Source organism: Neolamprologus multifasciatus, chromosome 2, assembly GCF_963576455.1.
Source record: "Neolamprologus multifasciatus chromosome 2, fNeoMul1.2, whole genome shotgun sequence".
In the NCBI taxonomy this organism is placed as follows: Eukaryota; Metazoa; Chordata; class Actinopteri; order Cichliformes; family Cichlidae; genus Neolamprologus; species Neolamprologus multifasciatus.
In genome coordinates, this window is record NC_140440.1 from 4,069,427 (window position 1) to 4,087,162 (window position 17,736).

General features: G+C 43.3%; 1 long non-coding RNA gene across 1 annotated transcript in view; it reads right to left on the reverse strand.

Annotated features, from left to right (window-relative positions):
- Positions 1–8,251: 8,251 nt before the first annotated feature.
- LOC146523860 (uncharacterized) overlaps positions 8,252–17,736 on the reverse strand; it is a 319,084-nt gene continuing 309,599 nt past the window's right edge. The window contains exon 2 of the long non-coding RNA XR_014877248.1: positions 8,252–8,337. This is a non-coding gene — a long non-coding RNA (uncharacterized LOC146523860). The remainder of the gene's footprint in view (positions 8,338–17,736) is intronic.

Genomic DNA, 17,736 nt, shown 5'->3' on the forward strand with positions numbered 1-17,736 from the left:
TTTTCAGCAGATTCCATCTATCTTTCTCCCCAGAATCTTAAAAATTGTAATAGAATTCCGTTAACGTATATAGCAGTGGTAGGCAACCTTTTTGATGATGAGTGCTATCTAAAATTTCCTCAGAAGTCAATGTGCCATATAATTGCATTAGCATATATTTAATAACGCTCTATATTAACCGTTGCTGCGCTGAGCGGACAGCTCCTGAAGCATTTGAAGTGTTGGAATGTGGAAATTTCAACATCGCTTGAAAAAACTGCCAGCTAGCAACGTCCCTCTCACTGGTAGGCTAAGTGATTTTTAGCCAATTAGAAGTTGAATCTGGTAGTTGGGGTTGTTAGCTAAGATACCATCATTAAGAAGCGGCACAACTAACGTGTTTATGCGAGCTAATTTGCGATGTGCACCGTTGGCCCGGGCCATTTAATTTTTAATGCACCTTCTCAGATTAATTCACTGCGTGACGTGCCCAGGGCTGGACTGGGACAAAAAAATCGGCCCAGGCATTTTGACTAGAGACTGGCCCACCAGGTATTATAGGAAAAGTCATAAAGCCTTTGAATGAAAACAAACCCTGTTGTGACAGTGATGTACAGTTTTGTTGGTATTGTGGAGGTAAGCATCAACGACACAGAGCTCTCAGTTCTCACTCCTTCTTTATTCGTCTCCAACATCAACTGAACATATCGCGCCACAAAACACAGGAACACACTTCCTCAACAGTGGGTGTGAGTGGAGCCCTCTAGTGGTCCGCCACACATCCCCCCCCCCCCCCCCCCCCGAACACCCAGCAGAACTAGTTCAGGACCCGGCGCTTAAGTAAACGGCCGGAACGGCTGAACCGGGGGGGTGGGGAACTGACATAGGGCAAACCAGCCCGGGAGCGAGGCTGGCACTGGCGGTCAGAAAAAGCTGCAGACGACTCGGACTCCGTTGATTTTGGGTCGCTCCTGGGGGAAAAAACTGAATCCATCAGCCCGGTGGCAGGTGGGCGGCCGCGGCGAGGGGCCTGGGCCGGGACCACCTGATCCTCCTGCATAACATGTGCAGGCTTAAGTCTGTCAACAGAGACAACCTCCTGCCGACCGCCAAAGTCCAAAATGAAATGTTTGTTGCCTGGTTTAAGAACCCTGTATGGCCCGTCATATGGTGGACGCAGCGGAGTCCTATGAGCATCGTGCCTGACGAAAACGAAACGAGCAGAGTCCAACGAACTCGGAACAAAAGTGTCAGGCAGGCAGTGGTGCACAGGACCAGGAACAGGAAATGAGTCTCTTGGGGGGCGAAAAGGCAACAAAGAGGTATCGAAACATGGGGGAGGGCTCTCAGGTAAGAATTCCCTGGGGACCCGGAGAGGCTGGCCGAGGACCAGTTCAGCCGGGGAAACCCCGAGGTCTTCTTTAACCGCGCTACGCAATCCCAGCAAAACCCACGGAAGACGGTCGACCCAGTCGCCACCTGTTAAGGAAGCCCGGAGCGCGGCCTTAAGTGACCGGTGAAACCGTTCGCACATCCCATTAGCTTGCGGGTGGTATGCTGTGGTGCGGTGGACCTTGACCCCCTGGCCGTCAGCCATAGCAGACCAAAGCTCAGAAACAAACTGGGGGCCCCTGTCCGAGGTAATGTCAGCCGGGGGACCGAAACGTGAAACCCACGTTGACAAAAATGCCCTGGCCACCGTCACCGCTGTCGTGGACGCCAGGGGTACCGCCTCCGGCCACCTGGTCGTGCGGTCCACCACAGTCAAAAGGTGCGTGAAACCCTGTGACTGCGGTAAGGGACCAACCAGGTCCACATGAACGTGATCGAAACGCCTACCCGGGACACGGAAAGGTTCGAGGGGTGCCTGTGTGTGCCGGTGGATTTTCGAGCGTTGGCATGGGATACAAACCGCCGCCCATTCTTTCACCATCTTGCAAAGGCCCGGCCAAACGAACCTGGCACTGACCAGCTTGACTGAGGCCCGGACGCCGGGATGAGAGAGGGCATGCACCGAGTCAAAAACACGACGACGCCACGAAAGGGGAACCACCGGGCGGGGGCGGCCGGTGGAAACGTCGCAAAGAAGGTGCGGACCGCCGTTCCACACCAGGGTGTCCTCCAGCACGAGGCCCGTTTTTGCTGACTGAAGGGCAAGGACGTCCGGGTCAACACGTTGCTTGGCGGCCATGGCAGCGTAGTCGACGCCGACATACACCGGAGAAACCAGCACACGTGAGAGACAGTCAGCGACGTGGTTGGACTTACCAGCCACATGCTGAATGTCTGTGGTAAATTCTGAAATGGCCGCCAACTGGCGCTGCTGGCGTACGCTCCATGGGTCAGAGACCTTGGACATCGCAAACGTCAAAGGTTTGTGGTCAACGTACGCAGTAAAGTTGCGACCCTCGAGGAAAAAACGAAAATGTCGTGTCGCGAGGTGCAGGGCCAGCAACTCCCTGTCAAAAACACTGTACTTGCGTTCAGCATCCCGGAGCGTACGACTGAAAAAGGCAAGCGGTTGCCAGAGACCTGAAACCCGCTCTTCCAACACCCCACCCACTGCCACGTCGGACGCATTGGTGGTCAACGCGATCTCCACCGACGGAAACGGGTGGGCCAGCAGGGCGGCGTCAGCCAGCGCAGACTTGGCTGCGGAAAATGCATGGATGCGTTCCGGCAGCCAGTCAACCGGATCTTTGGCTGTTTTACCTTTTAAGGCAGCATAGAGTGGCTGTAGCAGGTGGGCAGCTCTGGGGAGAAAGCGGTTGTAAAAATTTATCATCCCCAAGAACTCCTGCAACGCTTTAACCGACGTGGGACGCGGAAAAGCCGAAACAGCCTGGACTCTGTCGGGCAACGGAACCACACCTTCAGCGGAAATGCGGTGCCCGAGGAAATCCAGAACAGGCAACCCAAACTGGCACTTGGAAGGGTTGATAATCAGGCCGTGCGCTGTCAAACGTTGGAAAACCTGGCGCAGATGGGACTCGTGCTGGCTCGCTGAGCAGCTGGCCACCAATATATCGTCCAGATAAACAAAAACGAACGGCAGCCCACGCAAAACGGAGTCCATCAGCCGCTGTCTGGGCGGCACCTTTCAGACCAAACGGCATGCGCAAAAACTCGAACAAGCCGAAGGGGGTAATGACAGCGGTTTTAGGAACGTCTTCGGCGCGCACGGGAACTTGGTGCGGGGGTAGCAAGTCAATTTTAGAAAAAATCGACGTTCCGGCGAGATTGGCAGAAAAATCCTGAATGTGAGGGATGGGGTAACGGTCATTCTCCGTGGCATTATTTAAACGGCGGAAATCTCCGCATGGCCGCCAACGACCGTCCGATTTGGGCACCATGAGAAGTGGAGAGGCCCATGCACTGTTCGAACGCTGTACAATGCCAAGCCGCTCCATGGCTGCAAACTCTTCCCGAGCGACGGACAGTTTCGCGGGGTCGAGGCGGCGCGCGCGCGCGAACACCGGGGGCCCGACCGTGGGAATATAATGCTCAACCCCATGCTTCGTTACCGTGCTAGAGAAATTAGGGACAGACAGTGATGGAAACTCTAAAAGCAAACGCTGAAAAGCATCCCCGGAGGTCACTACATTAGCCCGAATCAGGGGCTCGGCGGCCCGAGTAAAACAGGGTAGCGAAGAAAACGAGAGAGCATCAATTAAACGTCTGTTAGCAACATCGACAAGCAGTCCATGAGCACACAGAAAATCAGCACCTAAAATAGGTACAGAGCTAGCGGCAACAACAAAGTTCCACTGGAAATCCCGGCCATGAAAACAAACAGTCACCAACCCTTCCCCAAATGTTTTGATGGGAGAGCCATTAGCTGCGATAAGCTGCGGCCCAAAGTTTGCTGCTAGTCCGTCGGCAGCGGTAGGGGGAAGGAGGCTCTTCTGGGAGCCGGAGTCCACGAGAAAACGTCTCCTGGAGCGCGAGTCCTCTATGAAGAGCAGCCTTTCTGTATTGCCAGCGGTCGCGGCTGCTACGGCGCGCTGGCGGGTCCGTTTCCCTGGGCCGTGAAAGCGCAAGGCGGCAGGCAGCGACGCGCTCTGTCGCCAAAACGCTGATGGTAGAAACAGATGCTCTTTCCGCGGTGCCGGCGTGTAGCAACCCCTGCCGTCAGCAAGGGGGCGGATGCTCCTCGGGAGGCAGGGGGAGGCGTGGAAGGTGCCGCCGGCGAGTCCGTAGCCAGGGCGTGAACGTCGAAAGTGCAGCTAGCCAGGAGAATGCGATCTGCTTCTTCAGCCAGGGAGCGATAATCCTTTGCAGGCAGAAGCGGGGAGTTTGCGAGGACAGCTCTCACGGCGGCCGGTAGTTGGCGGAGGAAGAGGTGGGCGAAGAGGAATCCACCGTCATCCGGCCCGAGCAACGATAGCATGTTCGCCATGAGCTCGAGCGCGGTACCGCCACCCAAGCCTGACAGGTTGAGGAGCTTTTCGGCTCGTTCAGCATCGGAGAGGGCATAGCGCCGAAGAAGCAGCTCTTTGAGGGCGGCGTATTTCCTTTGGGCGGGTGGGTCCCGGAGGAGCGTCATCGCGCGACGGGTAGCCAGTGGGTCGAGTGGGTGTGAGTGGAGCCCTCTAGTGGTCCGCCACAGTATATGTATGATTTCTATACGCTGTACATCAGATAAAAACTTTGGTTGTAAGATTCAGATAATTATTTAACAAAAGCTAGACATTTCAAATGAGAATAAGAAAGAAAAGTATTTCTTTGTGCCCCCCTTTCCCTGTTAATGCCCTACCTGCCTCCCTGGCAAAAGTTTGCTAGACACACGCGTGCACAGTTGCCAGCTGTCAGCTACTTAGAAAAGGATCCTGGTGTTATTTCTCAGAAACAGTTCATAACTTCCCTTCAACTCATTCATGTCACCTAAAAGGTAAACCTGTTTCTCCATCAGCTCTGGTAATTCAGTAAGGACATCTCCTGGTTTCATCTTTGTGTTTCCCTCTCCCCAGAAATCCAAACTGACATCATGACTAGCAGCTTTACGGCCTTGGCTCCAGCAAACATCCGCTGATACTAGAAATTAATATTAAATAAATTCTAACAACAGCTGATCAAGCTTAAACATGCCGATATGCCCGACAGCCAGTCCAGCTATGGCTGTGCCATCAGATAACCCCTTCGCGTGCCAACTGTGGCACGCATGCCCAGGGTTGCCGACCCCTGATATAGAGGTTTGAAAACAGACTTCCCTGCAATCTGTTTTTCTTAAATTTTTTGCTCTTACAATTTAAACATTTTCCTACATTTACATTTGTATTTCAACTTCCCAATTATTGTGATTCACTGAGTTGTAGTTGGTCATGAGCACATTGGGGCATTCTGGCAGGTAACATTTCAGGCAGCACACACAGAAAGTCAGCAAAACTTCAAGAACCAGTGTCCCAGTTACCTGGGAGTCACATGATCTCAGTGATTCATCATGTGCACGGTAGTATTTCTGCTGAACAGGCAGAACATGATGTAAGCATACAGAAACAGCAGGCCACGCCAAAACCGACAGGTATTAATGATGTCAACTAAAGCAGAATAGGCCATACATTACTCATACAGGCAAAGTAATAATCTTTCAGCCTGGATTGATTTGAAAGTGACGGATTCCAATCCAGGCAGCACTGAAAAAAAAGAGAAACTCCAGTAGCAGATGGTGAAGAAGGTCGACCATGCTTAACCATGTCAGAGCTGTTCAAATGATGCCTTTTACCAAAACATCGCAACCTCATCAGCAATCAAGCCTAGGTGTTTACACTGTTTTTAGACACCACAGCAGCCTCTCTCTCAGGAGGCTAATAAAAGCAGGAGTGGGGGGTGGAACATTCGAAAGGAGGGGTGGAGGGTGGGGGGCACCCAGCAGGGGCAAACACGCCTTTGGGTGTGGGTGCACGTCAAGAGACATGGTGTGACCTTTACAGCGCCAGTTGACGAACGTCACCAGCTGAGAGTTTGCCCTTTTCCTACCTGTATCTGAAACCCTGCTGAAAATAATCATTTCCTTTCTCTCTTTCACTCACTCTCTCCGCATCGACTCTCTGAGCCATTAGTATAATGAAAGAAAGCATCATTCACACCCAGTTATGCTGACTATACATTAGGAGATGTTTACACACACTCGCATTTATCAACAATCTGTATGTCTTGTTTTTTTTAAAGCGTGGGAGGTGAAAACACTGCTAATATCTCTGAGACATCAAATATCACACTTCCACTTCTATTCTTTTTGTCAGCGCTTTACTTTCTGTTAACCCTTGTGTGGTGTTCATTATTTTTCCTGTCCATTGAAAGCAGAAGACCTTTCCTCTTCCATCAACTCTTCCACCTCCAGGTCGTCTTTCTCATTTAAAATCACCAAATCTTGATTGATAAGCAGCCACTTAGTCAATGCCATTATTTGTTGTGACCCACCCTTGATTTGTAGGCAAAGACTGTGGCAAACTATAGAGCAGTTCCTGCAAAACAGAGTTAAAATGAGTGAGAATGTGGAAGCAGATGGGTGTAGGTGCTTAAAAAACAACACTGTTGGAACCGCGTGCGGAAAAAGGAGGAGCGTGTAAATATTCCATATCTGTAGGTCAGTTAGGTTTACTATATTTTAAGAAGGAAAAGTTGGATAATGACAACAGTTATTTATTAGCATTCTCTTTAAACAGTTATCACCGGGTCAAAACATTTATGGTGGCCTTTTACAAGCTACTTACAAAAAGCTGATGCAGCATCTGGCCGATACTTCCACAAAGAACTGGTGACTGGTGTTTGTATTAGACATCGTTTCACAAGTCTTTTTGAATGGAGGTCAGGGGTTTACTGTGGCCAGTCCAGTACATTACCTTGAAGTCCATAAGCCATTCCGACACAAATTTGTGAGGACACTTGAGGTCCTTCTCCTTTTGGAAGAGCCTTTTGCTTACTAACTTCCTGAGTGTTCATGATTGTGTCTGTCCAGCCGCACTGATCCACATTACAGACGATTACTGATGTGAGAAGCCTTCTATCATTTGATGTGCACACTGAGAAACAATTTTTGAGTGGTGTGCAATAATGTTTGAGTGGTGTGGAAAGTGCTTGGAAGATGTTATTGTTCTGGTTCTTCCTTTTCAGGATACTTAAAGGCTTCCTTATCTTAAGGCAGAAAAAAAACCCATCTGTGTTAAATAACATCATTTTGAACCTAAATGCATACATAAAAGAGCCTCTTCCTGCACTCTTCCTGGATGTTTTATACCTCACTGTACTCCTTCCCAGCTGAAGAATTTTATTGTTCATCTTACTATATTCCATTAATTAACAATGATGAGTGATGGAAGAGCTTTTTGACAACCATTCCTTCAGCAACACTACCAATAAAATGCTACAAATATTATGTCACCTGTATCATTGTTAAATTATAAATAATACAGCTGCAGATGTATTATACTTAATTTGAATTGCATATGTTGTTTAACCCTTTAAGACCTACCATAGAACCAAGTCCGCCAGAGCTTATATTATATTTTTACATGCTGTGGAGCCATTTTTGGGAGCATTTCAAGTTGCTATACATCAATACAACCATTACAGCCTAGATTTTAATAATATGTAGGAATTAAGTGCATAGTGATTACATAAATTGCAAAAAAGTGCAATAAACTACAAAAAAATTTAAAATTGTTTTTGTTTTTTTAACATATATTTCTAGTTAGAGAAATTTAAGAGGCTTATCCCTCAAAACTGTAAATACAAAAAAGTTGCACAAAATAGTTTCCCACCACAGGAAATTTATTTTGAGTGCCTTCATAGTTTTATTTTTGAAATACACCAATTTTTATACACTGCAGGAAAAACGAAAATAAATATTATAGTGCAAATTTGCAAAAAAGCAGCATATGCATCAAAATAAACTATTTCCAGCAGTGCAATATGAGTCCTAAACATCCCAGAAACGATACAGAAAGTCATAAAGTCAAACATAACTTTTAAAAACACCAGTATAGGCTCATTGAGGCCCGGACCGTAAAAAACTAGATTTCCGCGAAAATGACGTCACTTCCGGTTTCGGGCAGGTCATGGCGGACATGCGATAGTTCGCGCTGCCGTCTAATCCAATGTAGGAAGTGTTACAAACAGCTGATCGGATCGGCAAAGCCTGTTTCTGGAATATTATGTTTTTGTTGCTGCAAGCGCTTTTTATGCAGTTTTTGCAAAGCTATATGTGGAAGGAAACTGTGACTTAGGACAAGCTGATGGCATAAGATGTAAGTACAACTCCTCAGGTTTCATATGCAAAAAAAAATATTGCGCTAGCTCACGTGGTTGCAGAGCTACCGGGATTTAAAAATAGTTACGCAAAACAGAGCGTGCCCGCTCCTACCGGTTTTAAAGGGTTAATCTACAGAAATGCATATATGCGTTAATAACATTGTGTTTTGTAATAATTATCTTGCTTAAATAGCTTTCAAAGAGCGTGGAAACATAGTCCAACATCTTGATTTAAAAATAGTATATTAAATATGATTTTTAAAATCACAGCTGAGTTAAACCTTTAAGACCTACCATAGAACCAAGTCTGCTAGAGCTTATATTTTTACATGCTGTAGTGCCATTTTGGGGGGCATTTCAAGTTGCTATACATCAATACAACCATTATAGCCCAAATTTTTATAATATATATAATAATGTATGCATTAAGTGCATAGTAATTACATAAATTACATAAAGTGCAATAAACTACAAAAAAAATTTAAAATCGTTTTTGTTTTTTTTAACATATATTTCTAGTTAGAGAAATTTAAGAGGCTCATCCCTCAAAACTGTAAATACAAAAAAGTTGCACAAAATAGTTTCCCACCACAGGAAATTTATTTTGAGTGTCTTCATAGTTTTATTTCTGAAATATACCAATTTTTATACGCTGCAGGAAAAACTAAAATAAATATTGTAATGCAAATTTGCAAAAAAACAGCATACACATCAAAATAAACTATTTCCAGCAGTGCAATTTGAGTCCTAAGCATCCCAGAAACGACACAGAAAGTCATAAAGTCAAACATAACTTTTAAAAACACCAGTATAGGCATATAAGGCCCTGAAGATAAAAAAACTACATTTCCGCGAAAATGATGTCACTTCCGGTTTCGGGCAGGAAATGGCGGACATGCGATAGTTCGCGCTGACGTCTATTCCAACGTAGGAAGTGTTACAAACAGCTGATCGGATCGGCAAAGCATGTTTCTGGAATGTTATGTTTTTGTTCCTGTAAGCGCTTTTTATGCATTTTTTGCAAAGCTATATGTGGAAGGAAACCGTGAGCTAGGACAAGCTGATGGCATAAAATGTAAGTACAACTCCTCTGGTATCATATGCAAAAAAAAATATTGCGCTAGCTTACGTGGTTACAGTTCTGCCAGGATTTAAAAATAGTTATGGAAAACGGAGCGTGCCCGCTTTTTTCTGCTTTAAAGGGTTAAAATGCTTGGATGAGATCTACAGAGGGATTAAAAAAAATATTTGACAAATGGAGGTGGTGTATTAGCAAAACATTTAGTTAAATTTAGTGTAATCAAGTGATTTCTTAAAGATGCTAATCTAAAAGTGTTGGCAGAGCTTTCATCTGTCCAGCTTTCGTGTTTTATTAAACAGGACATGACACGAGCTAACGTTCTCTCTCCAGCCAAAGTGTCAAACTCTTTACTTGCAAATACTCGTTTTCACACAAAGCAAAAGCTGATGTTAGACCAGTGAAAGCAGAGTCAGCGGCAGCTTGCCTATATGCTTTTTTTTTTTTTTTTTTTTTGCCTGTCCCGTTTGGTTCTTTTGCCATCAGAATTATTGTCTAAAGGCGAGGAAAGATGCCCAATCACTGATCGGATTTACTTTACCAAATTGACCATCCCTTGCCTAGTATGCTAATCTCCCGCCAGTCTCCCATTAAAGACTAGCAGTTTATTTACAATGTGTGTTTACAAACAACCACAAAACAGCTGTTTGTAATGCTGCAGTTATTGTTAACATACCCAAATATGTCCATGATAATGTCTGCCCTGTAAAGATTTCAGTGGTTCTATAATCAAGCAGAGTTAATCCTGCTTCCAGAGACAATAGCGAGAAAATTGAGTGATTTAAAAGATAGATGCAAACAGGCATGAGAGAACACAGCTTACATACGAGAGTGTATTCCACACCATTGTATATTCTTATTTTTGGGGGGTTTTATTGTTACACTGACACACTGACATTTTTCTTTTCTATGAAGAAGTTGAATATAAGCACCACTTATAGATGCAACAATTATTCATAAAAATTTGAATTGCAAGTGAGACCAAAACCAAATCTGAATGCATAATAATACCTTGTGGTTACATAAGTCTCACATATCTAATTCTTCTATGGCAAACTGCTCCATTGTTTTCATAAAAACAGTGAGAAACACAGCAGCAAACTGCACTGCGATATGAAAAAGTCGCCTTGTTGTGATTTGGCGCTATATGACTAAAATTGAATTGAATTGAAAAGCTGCTTTAATCACATTCACATACAGATCCTTGATCCTCATACTGGATTACCAAATGTGAGTCCACTCATGAAAATAGTCCCAAATGCACTAATCTGAGTTACATTTGCTAAATTGGAAAAGGGTCTTTTAGGAAATTACTGACCCTTTAAAAATTAGTCATGTATTTGTGAGACACTCACAGTAATTAGACATTATCATAAAAAATCAATAAATAGATGAATCAAAATAGTACTGACTTATTTACTGTGAGGAAAACAAACAACAAATACACAATAAAACTAACAGATATGCAACATAAAGGATAACACTTTTGTTAATTGAGCCTGTGACCACATAACTATATTTATTACCACTGGGTTATACCTGATACAGCATGACTCCCGATAAAAGGTTTAGCCCGAACAACTACTTCAAAGATTTCATAACGATAAAGAGGGCATAAGTTGAAACCCAGCTGCAGCCAGCCAGCTTTTATTCTCTCATATTTTATGCATCATGGGTGACTGTAGTTCAGGAGGTTGGGAAGCTCATCTTGTAACTGGAAGGTTGCCGGTTCGATCCCCAGCTCTGTCTGTCTTGGTCGTTGTGTCCTTGGGCAAAACACTTCACCTACTGCTGTTGGCCAGAGGGGCCGATGGTGCGATATGGCAGCCTTGCTTCTGTCAGTCTGCCCCAGGGCAGCTGTGGCTGCAACTGTAGCTTGCCTCCACCAGTGTGTGAATGTGAGCGTGAATGAATAGTGGAATTGTAAAAGCACTTTGAGGGTCTTGAAAAGTGCTATATAAATGCAATCCATTATTATTATTATTATTATTATTATTATTATTATCATCATATCAGCATCAGCATTAAATACCACCATTCTATCAATTCTATCAATGTGAGTCTTGATATGTACAAGGTGTTGTTTGGTGCCACACCAGATTTAAGCAGTAATGAAATGGTGTTTCACTTCCAGGCAGTCACAGTCACACACTTGTTAAAAACTTGTCAAAGCATCAGAATGCCAAGCGAAAAGAAGACCTCGCATATAACCAAAAGACACAGGAGGCGCCTGACAAAGCAGCATTATAAAACACATGGATGAGAGTCATAACATATCATTATCTCTTGATATCCACGACTGCCACAGCTGAGGTGTCAAAGGGGCCCAAAGGGCTCCGTGTATGTATCTTCGCAACATCAGTGCTCCTGTCATAACATCCGTTTTTCATAAGAGTGTTGGACAAAGCAGCATCACAACAAGAGAAGAAGCAGTCACCTCCTACGTGGATTATGAACCCATCAGGTGTAAGAGGCTTCATCTCCTGGTAGTTTATCTCTGAAGACTCACACTGACTGCTCCTTCATGGTAGCTCAAGGGTCATTCTATCGTCTGGTTTATGCGATGTGTTTTCCTCTGCAGCTCTGCCTGTCAAACACACCATGATCCGTTTGTCCCTGCTCAGTTACAAAATTTCCTGCTGGCATCGTCACACTTTGACATGTGACCAGAAGTTCAATCTGCCTGAACAAACAAACATACACACACACACAGACATCCCAATTGAAACCCAGCTACCACGCATCAGTGATGGGCAGGTCAGCCGTGGCAACCGCAATGAAGGACAACATCATTAAGCTCGATATCAGCGGCAGCTAAAGCAAACAGCCTGTCCACTGTCATCAGGGTGATGCATTGGCAGTCCCCGCCAAGAGGACGTTTTAATTGTGTCCAAACACACATGGACATGTAAACACACACACCTCCCCATATCACTGTGTGTGCTGTCGTTGCAGCTGGGTGCTTTGCTGAATAAACCTTTGTATTGTGTGAGGTTACTTGTTTTGTTTGTTTGTTTTTTATTTCATGCTAGTGAGCATTCAATCACAAACACAATACATGTTGTCTGTTAACCTTGTATGGTGCTTGATTGAATGGAAACAACAGATGAGAGTATATTTAAATGTTCTCCATTTGTGACTTCCTTAATTTACAACTAAAAAACAATAATAAAAACTTATCTATTAACCATTAACTCCAAATGTAGCTAATTGTGATATAAATGAAAGGAAAACCTGTATTATCTTTCTCTGGTTTTAACTAAGGCTCATCTTTAGCCTTAACCTAGTGGTGAGAAATTCCATGGATATCCATGGATATTCATGCAAATGGGATATCATAAATAGCCTTCTCTGGGACTAAAATGAAAGTGAACTGAAGTGACTTTTTCAAGATTTAAAGAAAATGACTATGGTTTGAAATAGGTTTAGCCCTCCAGCTGTGTTCACCCCACCCCTCATTACTTTAGTGTGCCCAGTCTGATTTAACAGCACTCAAAATTCACTGTAGCATTTGAAGTTTATTCGTGTCTTAAATTGAATTCAGCAAGTTGTGTACTAAACAACAGCTACTGCATTTTGTCATTTTTGCACTTATGCACTTAAACATAACATGGAAGTATGCAATTGGAAATACAGCAATTGATTGTTTTCTGTTTTAGCTACAAAATTGGCAATACCTTACTAATTAAGTTGCCCTTCAAACATAAACCTTATGAACATATACTAACCTGTTGCAGAATTACAATCATCTAAAAGGCCTGTGGTACATAGCCTATAGAGAGATATATATGTCTGTGAAGGTACTCAGTCATCCAGGTCATCGTAGTCTAAAAGCATCTTGACTTCTTCAGGTAACTTAAAGATGTCCAGACCCTTTTCTTTCCAGGATCCTTCAATCAATAGAGATAGATTGTACAGTATTGTAGGGTTGTTAGGATTTTACTTTACATTATAAACTAATTTAAAATGGTTAAATGGTATTTAAAAAAAAACACATGATCAGAATACATCATTAAAGAGGTGAACATAGAATCCTGGTTAACTCAATCTCTTCGGTGCAAAGGAGGCGGACTAGTCTGAGCTCCTCACTCTGCCCTGAATCCATCATCATTACATGACAAGTACTTGTAGCCACTTGTATCCTTACACAAGAACGACATAATGGAGTGTGAAGCCTTTTCTGTGTCTAAAATGTATGTTTTTTGGGGGGTTTTTTTGGCTAATAGAGCTCCATCCTGCTTTTCTCGTTACCTCCTCCTTTGTTTTCCGTTGGAGCAACTTTGTGATCAGTTCACTTTCTTTCAAACTGAATTTTCTGATATGAGGTGAAACTGAGGTTACGCCTACTCTCTGGTCAACCAAGCACCGTCTTGATATGTGAGCTTGAACATTTGTTTTCACTCCTCAGTGATCAGTGAAGACAGTTTTTGTACAGTAAAATGTTTCATTAAAAGTTTTTCTCCAACTAACATTGTTGTGGACATTCCTTTCTTTGTTGTAAGTGTGTGGGTTACGCTGTTTGTGTCTCAGCAGCAAACAGATAAGGCCGAAAAGCTTCTTGAAGTTGACAATGAAACGTGTCTCAGTCATTTTGATCTCTATTAAGGCATTTTGTATATACACAGTGCTCACAAATAACTAATTAAAAGGCCAAACTTCATGTCTGCACCTTAGAACATCACAGAGCACTGGTTTGGAATTGAATTTTAGGTGAAAATATTGCACAATATGTTGTGCAAGAGCTTGGAATGTTTTTGGGAAAGAGTTAATTTGGAGATGTCTGGTTTCCAGCCCTTCACTGCTTCTTTCCCCACCATTCTGAGGCTTTGTTGGAGGAAGAGGACCTGCTCTCTTCAGTCAGCAGGTGTTTCAGGGGCCACTATGGTCCTGCTGCATTTCTGTATTTTTAACATGTAGGCCACTGCACCCTTTCAGTCTGATGACTAGTGAGCCTGCCCCACTGTGATTTAGCACACAAGGCTTTGTGCAACCAGGGGAAGGGGGGTGGGGGCTTAGCCTACTTTATCAATGTTAATTTCAAAACCTAAACTGCTCAGTCAGCTGATCCAAGTGGTGGCCTCAGAGTTGTGTTCTCCCAGCGTTCCTCCTTAGCTGGCCTCCTTTTTCCTGCCACCTCAGCAGTCTGGTTGCCTGCTGACAGGAGTGCCCTCGCCACTCGCTGAAACATCTCTGTGAAGCTCAGGAAACACTTTGGAAGTCAGCAGGCCGCAACATTTTTTTCCACTTCCTGTGGTGGTGATTGACAGGCGCCGGACACAGCAGACCACGAAATGTTCTCCTGTTTTTGTTTTTTTATGTCAATGTCGGCGGTTTGTTTCAGAGTTGCCGTTGTCAGGTGGCAGAGCAGAACTGATGACTGCAGCCGGACAGAAACATCCATCGCTGTTGCTCCCCAGGAGGTGATTTGTTTTCTAGTGCTGGAGGGTTATTGACAGGAACAGCTACAGGAGGGAGCGCTGAGCACCCACACACACACCCTCAGAGGAGGAACATAACACAGATCATTTCATATTACAGATGAAAAATATTCCTCCCCCTGGGAAACAGTACAGAATGAAACTAATGAAGTATTGCCTCAAATGCTCCATTTAGGAGAGGGAGGCTGACTTCATCATCATCCTTAGGGCTGAGGGACACTCAGAAAACACATTATGGATTATGGATTTTTTTTTACCAGTCTATACATTTGACACAATGAGTTCTTGTCTGCTTCACATTCATCTTTAATACAAACAACCAGTGGAGAAGTCCAGTGGTTCAAGCATTAAAATAATAATAATACAGGACTTTTATCTATTTTGAAGTCTTACAAATCAGAAACAATAGGCAGGCCCTTTATCAAAAAAAAAAAAAAAAATTCTGTATTGTCAAAAGTTACTCAAAAGTTGTGCATTCAAGAGAAAGTTTGTATTTATGTATGATAAGTAATCATGTGCAGCATGATGATGTATGTGGCCTCAGGAAATACAAAGATGCATTTATTATTTCAATATCTTTCAGGTTTTCTACTAATATATTATTATAATTACAGAAATATAATTAAGTAGTGTCGTATTTTTCTAATAAAACTAAATGCAGTACTTTTTTGGTCACATAGAAAGTTTGAATACATTTCAAATATTGTAAATATTCCTCTTGCCCATACTGTTTCTCAGTGTAAGAAATTATTTGGGGGGTTAAATCACCCCCATTAATAAGTGTGAAATGGAAAGTTAAGATGTGGTGGTCTCTTTATTATGAAGTTCCCTGGATTCATTTTCAGAAACAGTGTGTGCTGCTTTATTTTAGCATTACTGAACCTAAAATTTTCAGTTATCTACATAATGAGGCATTTTGAAAAGTATCAGAAAGGCACACATGCTTCCTGAGATTTCACTCATTTCACAAACCCCACTAACAGAACCTGAGAGTCACAACATTTGAATAAATACGTACATAATATAACACTAGGAAAAACATTTTTGAAGTAGGAATAAGTAACAGCAGGGCAGTGTAACAGGAAGTGATGCTGAGAGCAAGTGAATGAATAAAAGCTGCCAAAGTGATAACACAGAAATGGATGTATGATTACAACCCACCGCGTGCCTGTCAAAATCACAGAGAAGCTCCTTTAGCGCTTTTCTCTCATTGAAAGAAAAGTTATAAACATACTATACTAAGTGGCAGATGTCAGATGCTATCAGTCAGTTAATTTATGCATGTTAGTTTTCATTTATCCACCTTACACACAATAACGAGCTGCAAAACTCAAAGCTACACAGTGAAGACAAGAGTTCCACCTGTTTCTGTGTGGAGTGCACTGTAACAAGTTACTTTTAGATGTGATATTGTTCCAAACTGACTTTAAGATGTAATTGTTATTTGCTGTGTTTAGTGTCTGCTGGCTGCAATCAACTCGAGTTTAAATCTAAAGCTATGCAAAAACCAACGCATAGCAGGTCAGCAGGGGACCAGAGGACTGGCCCCCTGCTGACCATTAAAGAGAATGCAGTTTTAAGACAAAGTAGTACTCACTGTTGTGGTTTTAGGTCAGTACTAACTGGATACTTTGCACTGGCTGCCACTTTCTCATGAATACAGCATCCTTTTCTCCTCCAATCAGCATTGTCTTAGCTGCAGGTCTACAGACCAGAACTAACAGAGTCCATCACCCTTCAGGAGAGTCGTAATAATAATAATCATCCACACCGGGAGCCACTTCACTATTCTCCCTTGCTGGTCCACGGTCATCAGCTTTGTATGGTTTCCCTTTAAGCAATTCCCATTTCACCCATACACTTAGCACAAATGTACATGAAGGGCACAGAGAAAGACGGCGAGAGAGAGAACCAGGAAGAAAGGAAGACTTCTTTTGAAGCATAAACTTGTCAGCAGAGCCACTGGTGGCTTCATTGCCATCTCTGTAACAGCAAGTCACTGGGGTCTGTTGTAGACTTCAGGTGACATCAACCGACTCGCTGGTGGAGGCGAGTTGTAGGCAGTTGACTGCTCACTCCGATTTACCCGTTTGTTCAGCAGGAAGCCAGAAAGAGGCTTCCCAACATCAGAGGGTTTTCATCAGAGCAGAAGAAGTTCTAAGACTGGGTGGAAGCACTTTTAACAAGAGAAGCACATTTTTTTGTGGTGAATTTTTCTTTCTGTGTCTTTGCTTATTTTTTGGGAATAGCAGATGTTGGAATGATGAGGTCCAGCAGTGCAGATTTTGTTCATTATGCTGGCTGGTGCTGAATCTGGTGCAGATATTTACACCAGTTAGAAAATGAAATTTTGATTTCTGAAATTTTCTCTGGTTCCATCAAACCATTTAAGCTTTGACAAGCACGAGAATACCGTATGATCAACATTCATGCTTCCCAGAGAATGATCACTTTTACTTTTTTTTGGCTGAGGGCCATTAATATTATCACGTGTGTTTATTTTGATTCTATATTGAATTTTTTTTTTTTCTTTCTATGTGAGACAGTGTTCAGGCTGTTTTGCATTAGTCTGGCAAATGTATTCAAATATGAAAAAGAGCTGATAGCCATCAAAACAAAAACAAATTACAGTGCGTTCGGTGTTTCAAAGTGCTGAAAGGGATTTTAATAAAACATCTGAGACATTAGCATGGCTCATCCACCCAGACTGCCATTATGCTATCTTCTGCTAGCTTTTGTTTCCTTGTTAACCTGGAATGGAGTTGAAACAAAGGCACTGACAGCAGTATTGCTTATAAATACAGATATTTATCAATACACCCACTGAAGCTATTCTGTTTTGGTGTGAAATGAATAGTCACTATGGTTACTTTTGACACAAACTTAACAGTTATGTTTTCCCATCTTTGCTTGTTAATGTGTGTCTCGAGCCAGGGGCTGCAGTCCTCCTACATTTCAAAATATCGACAATCATGAGCAAGAAAAAAAAAA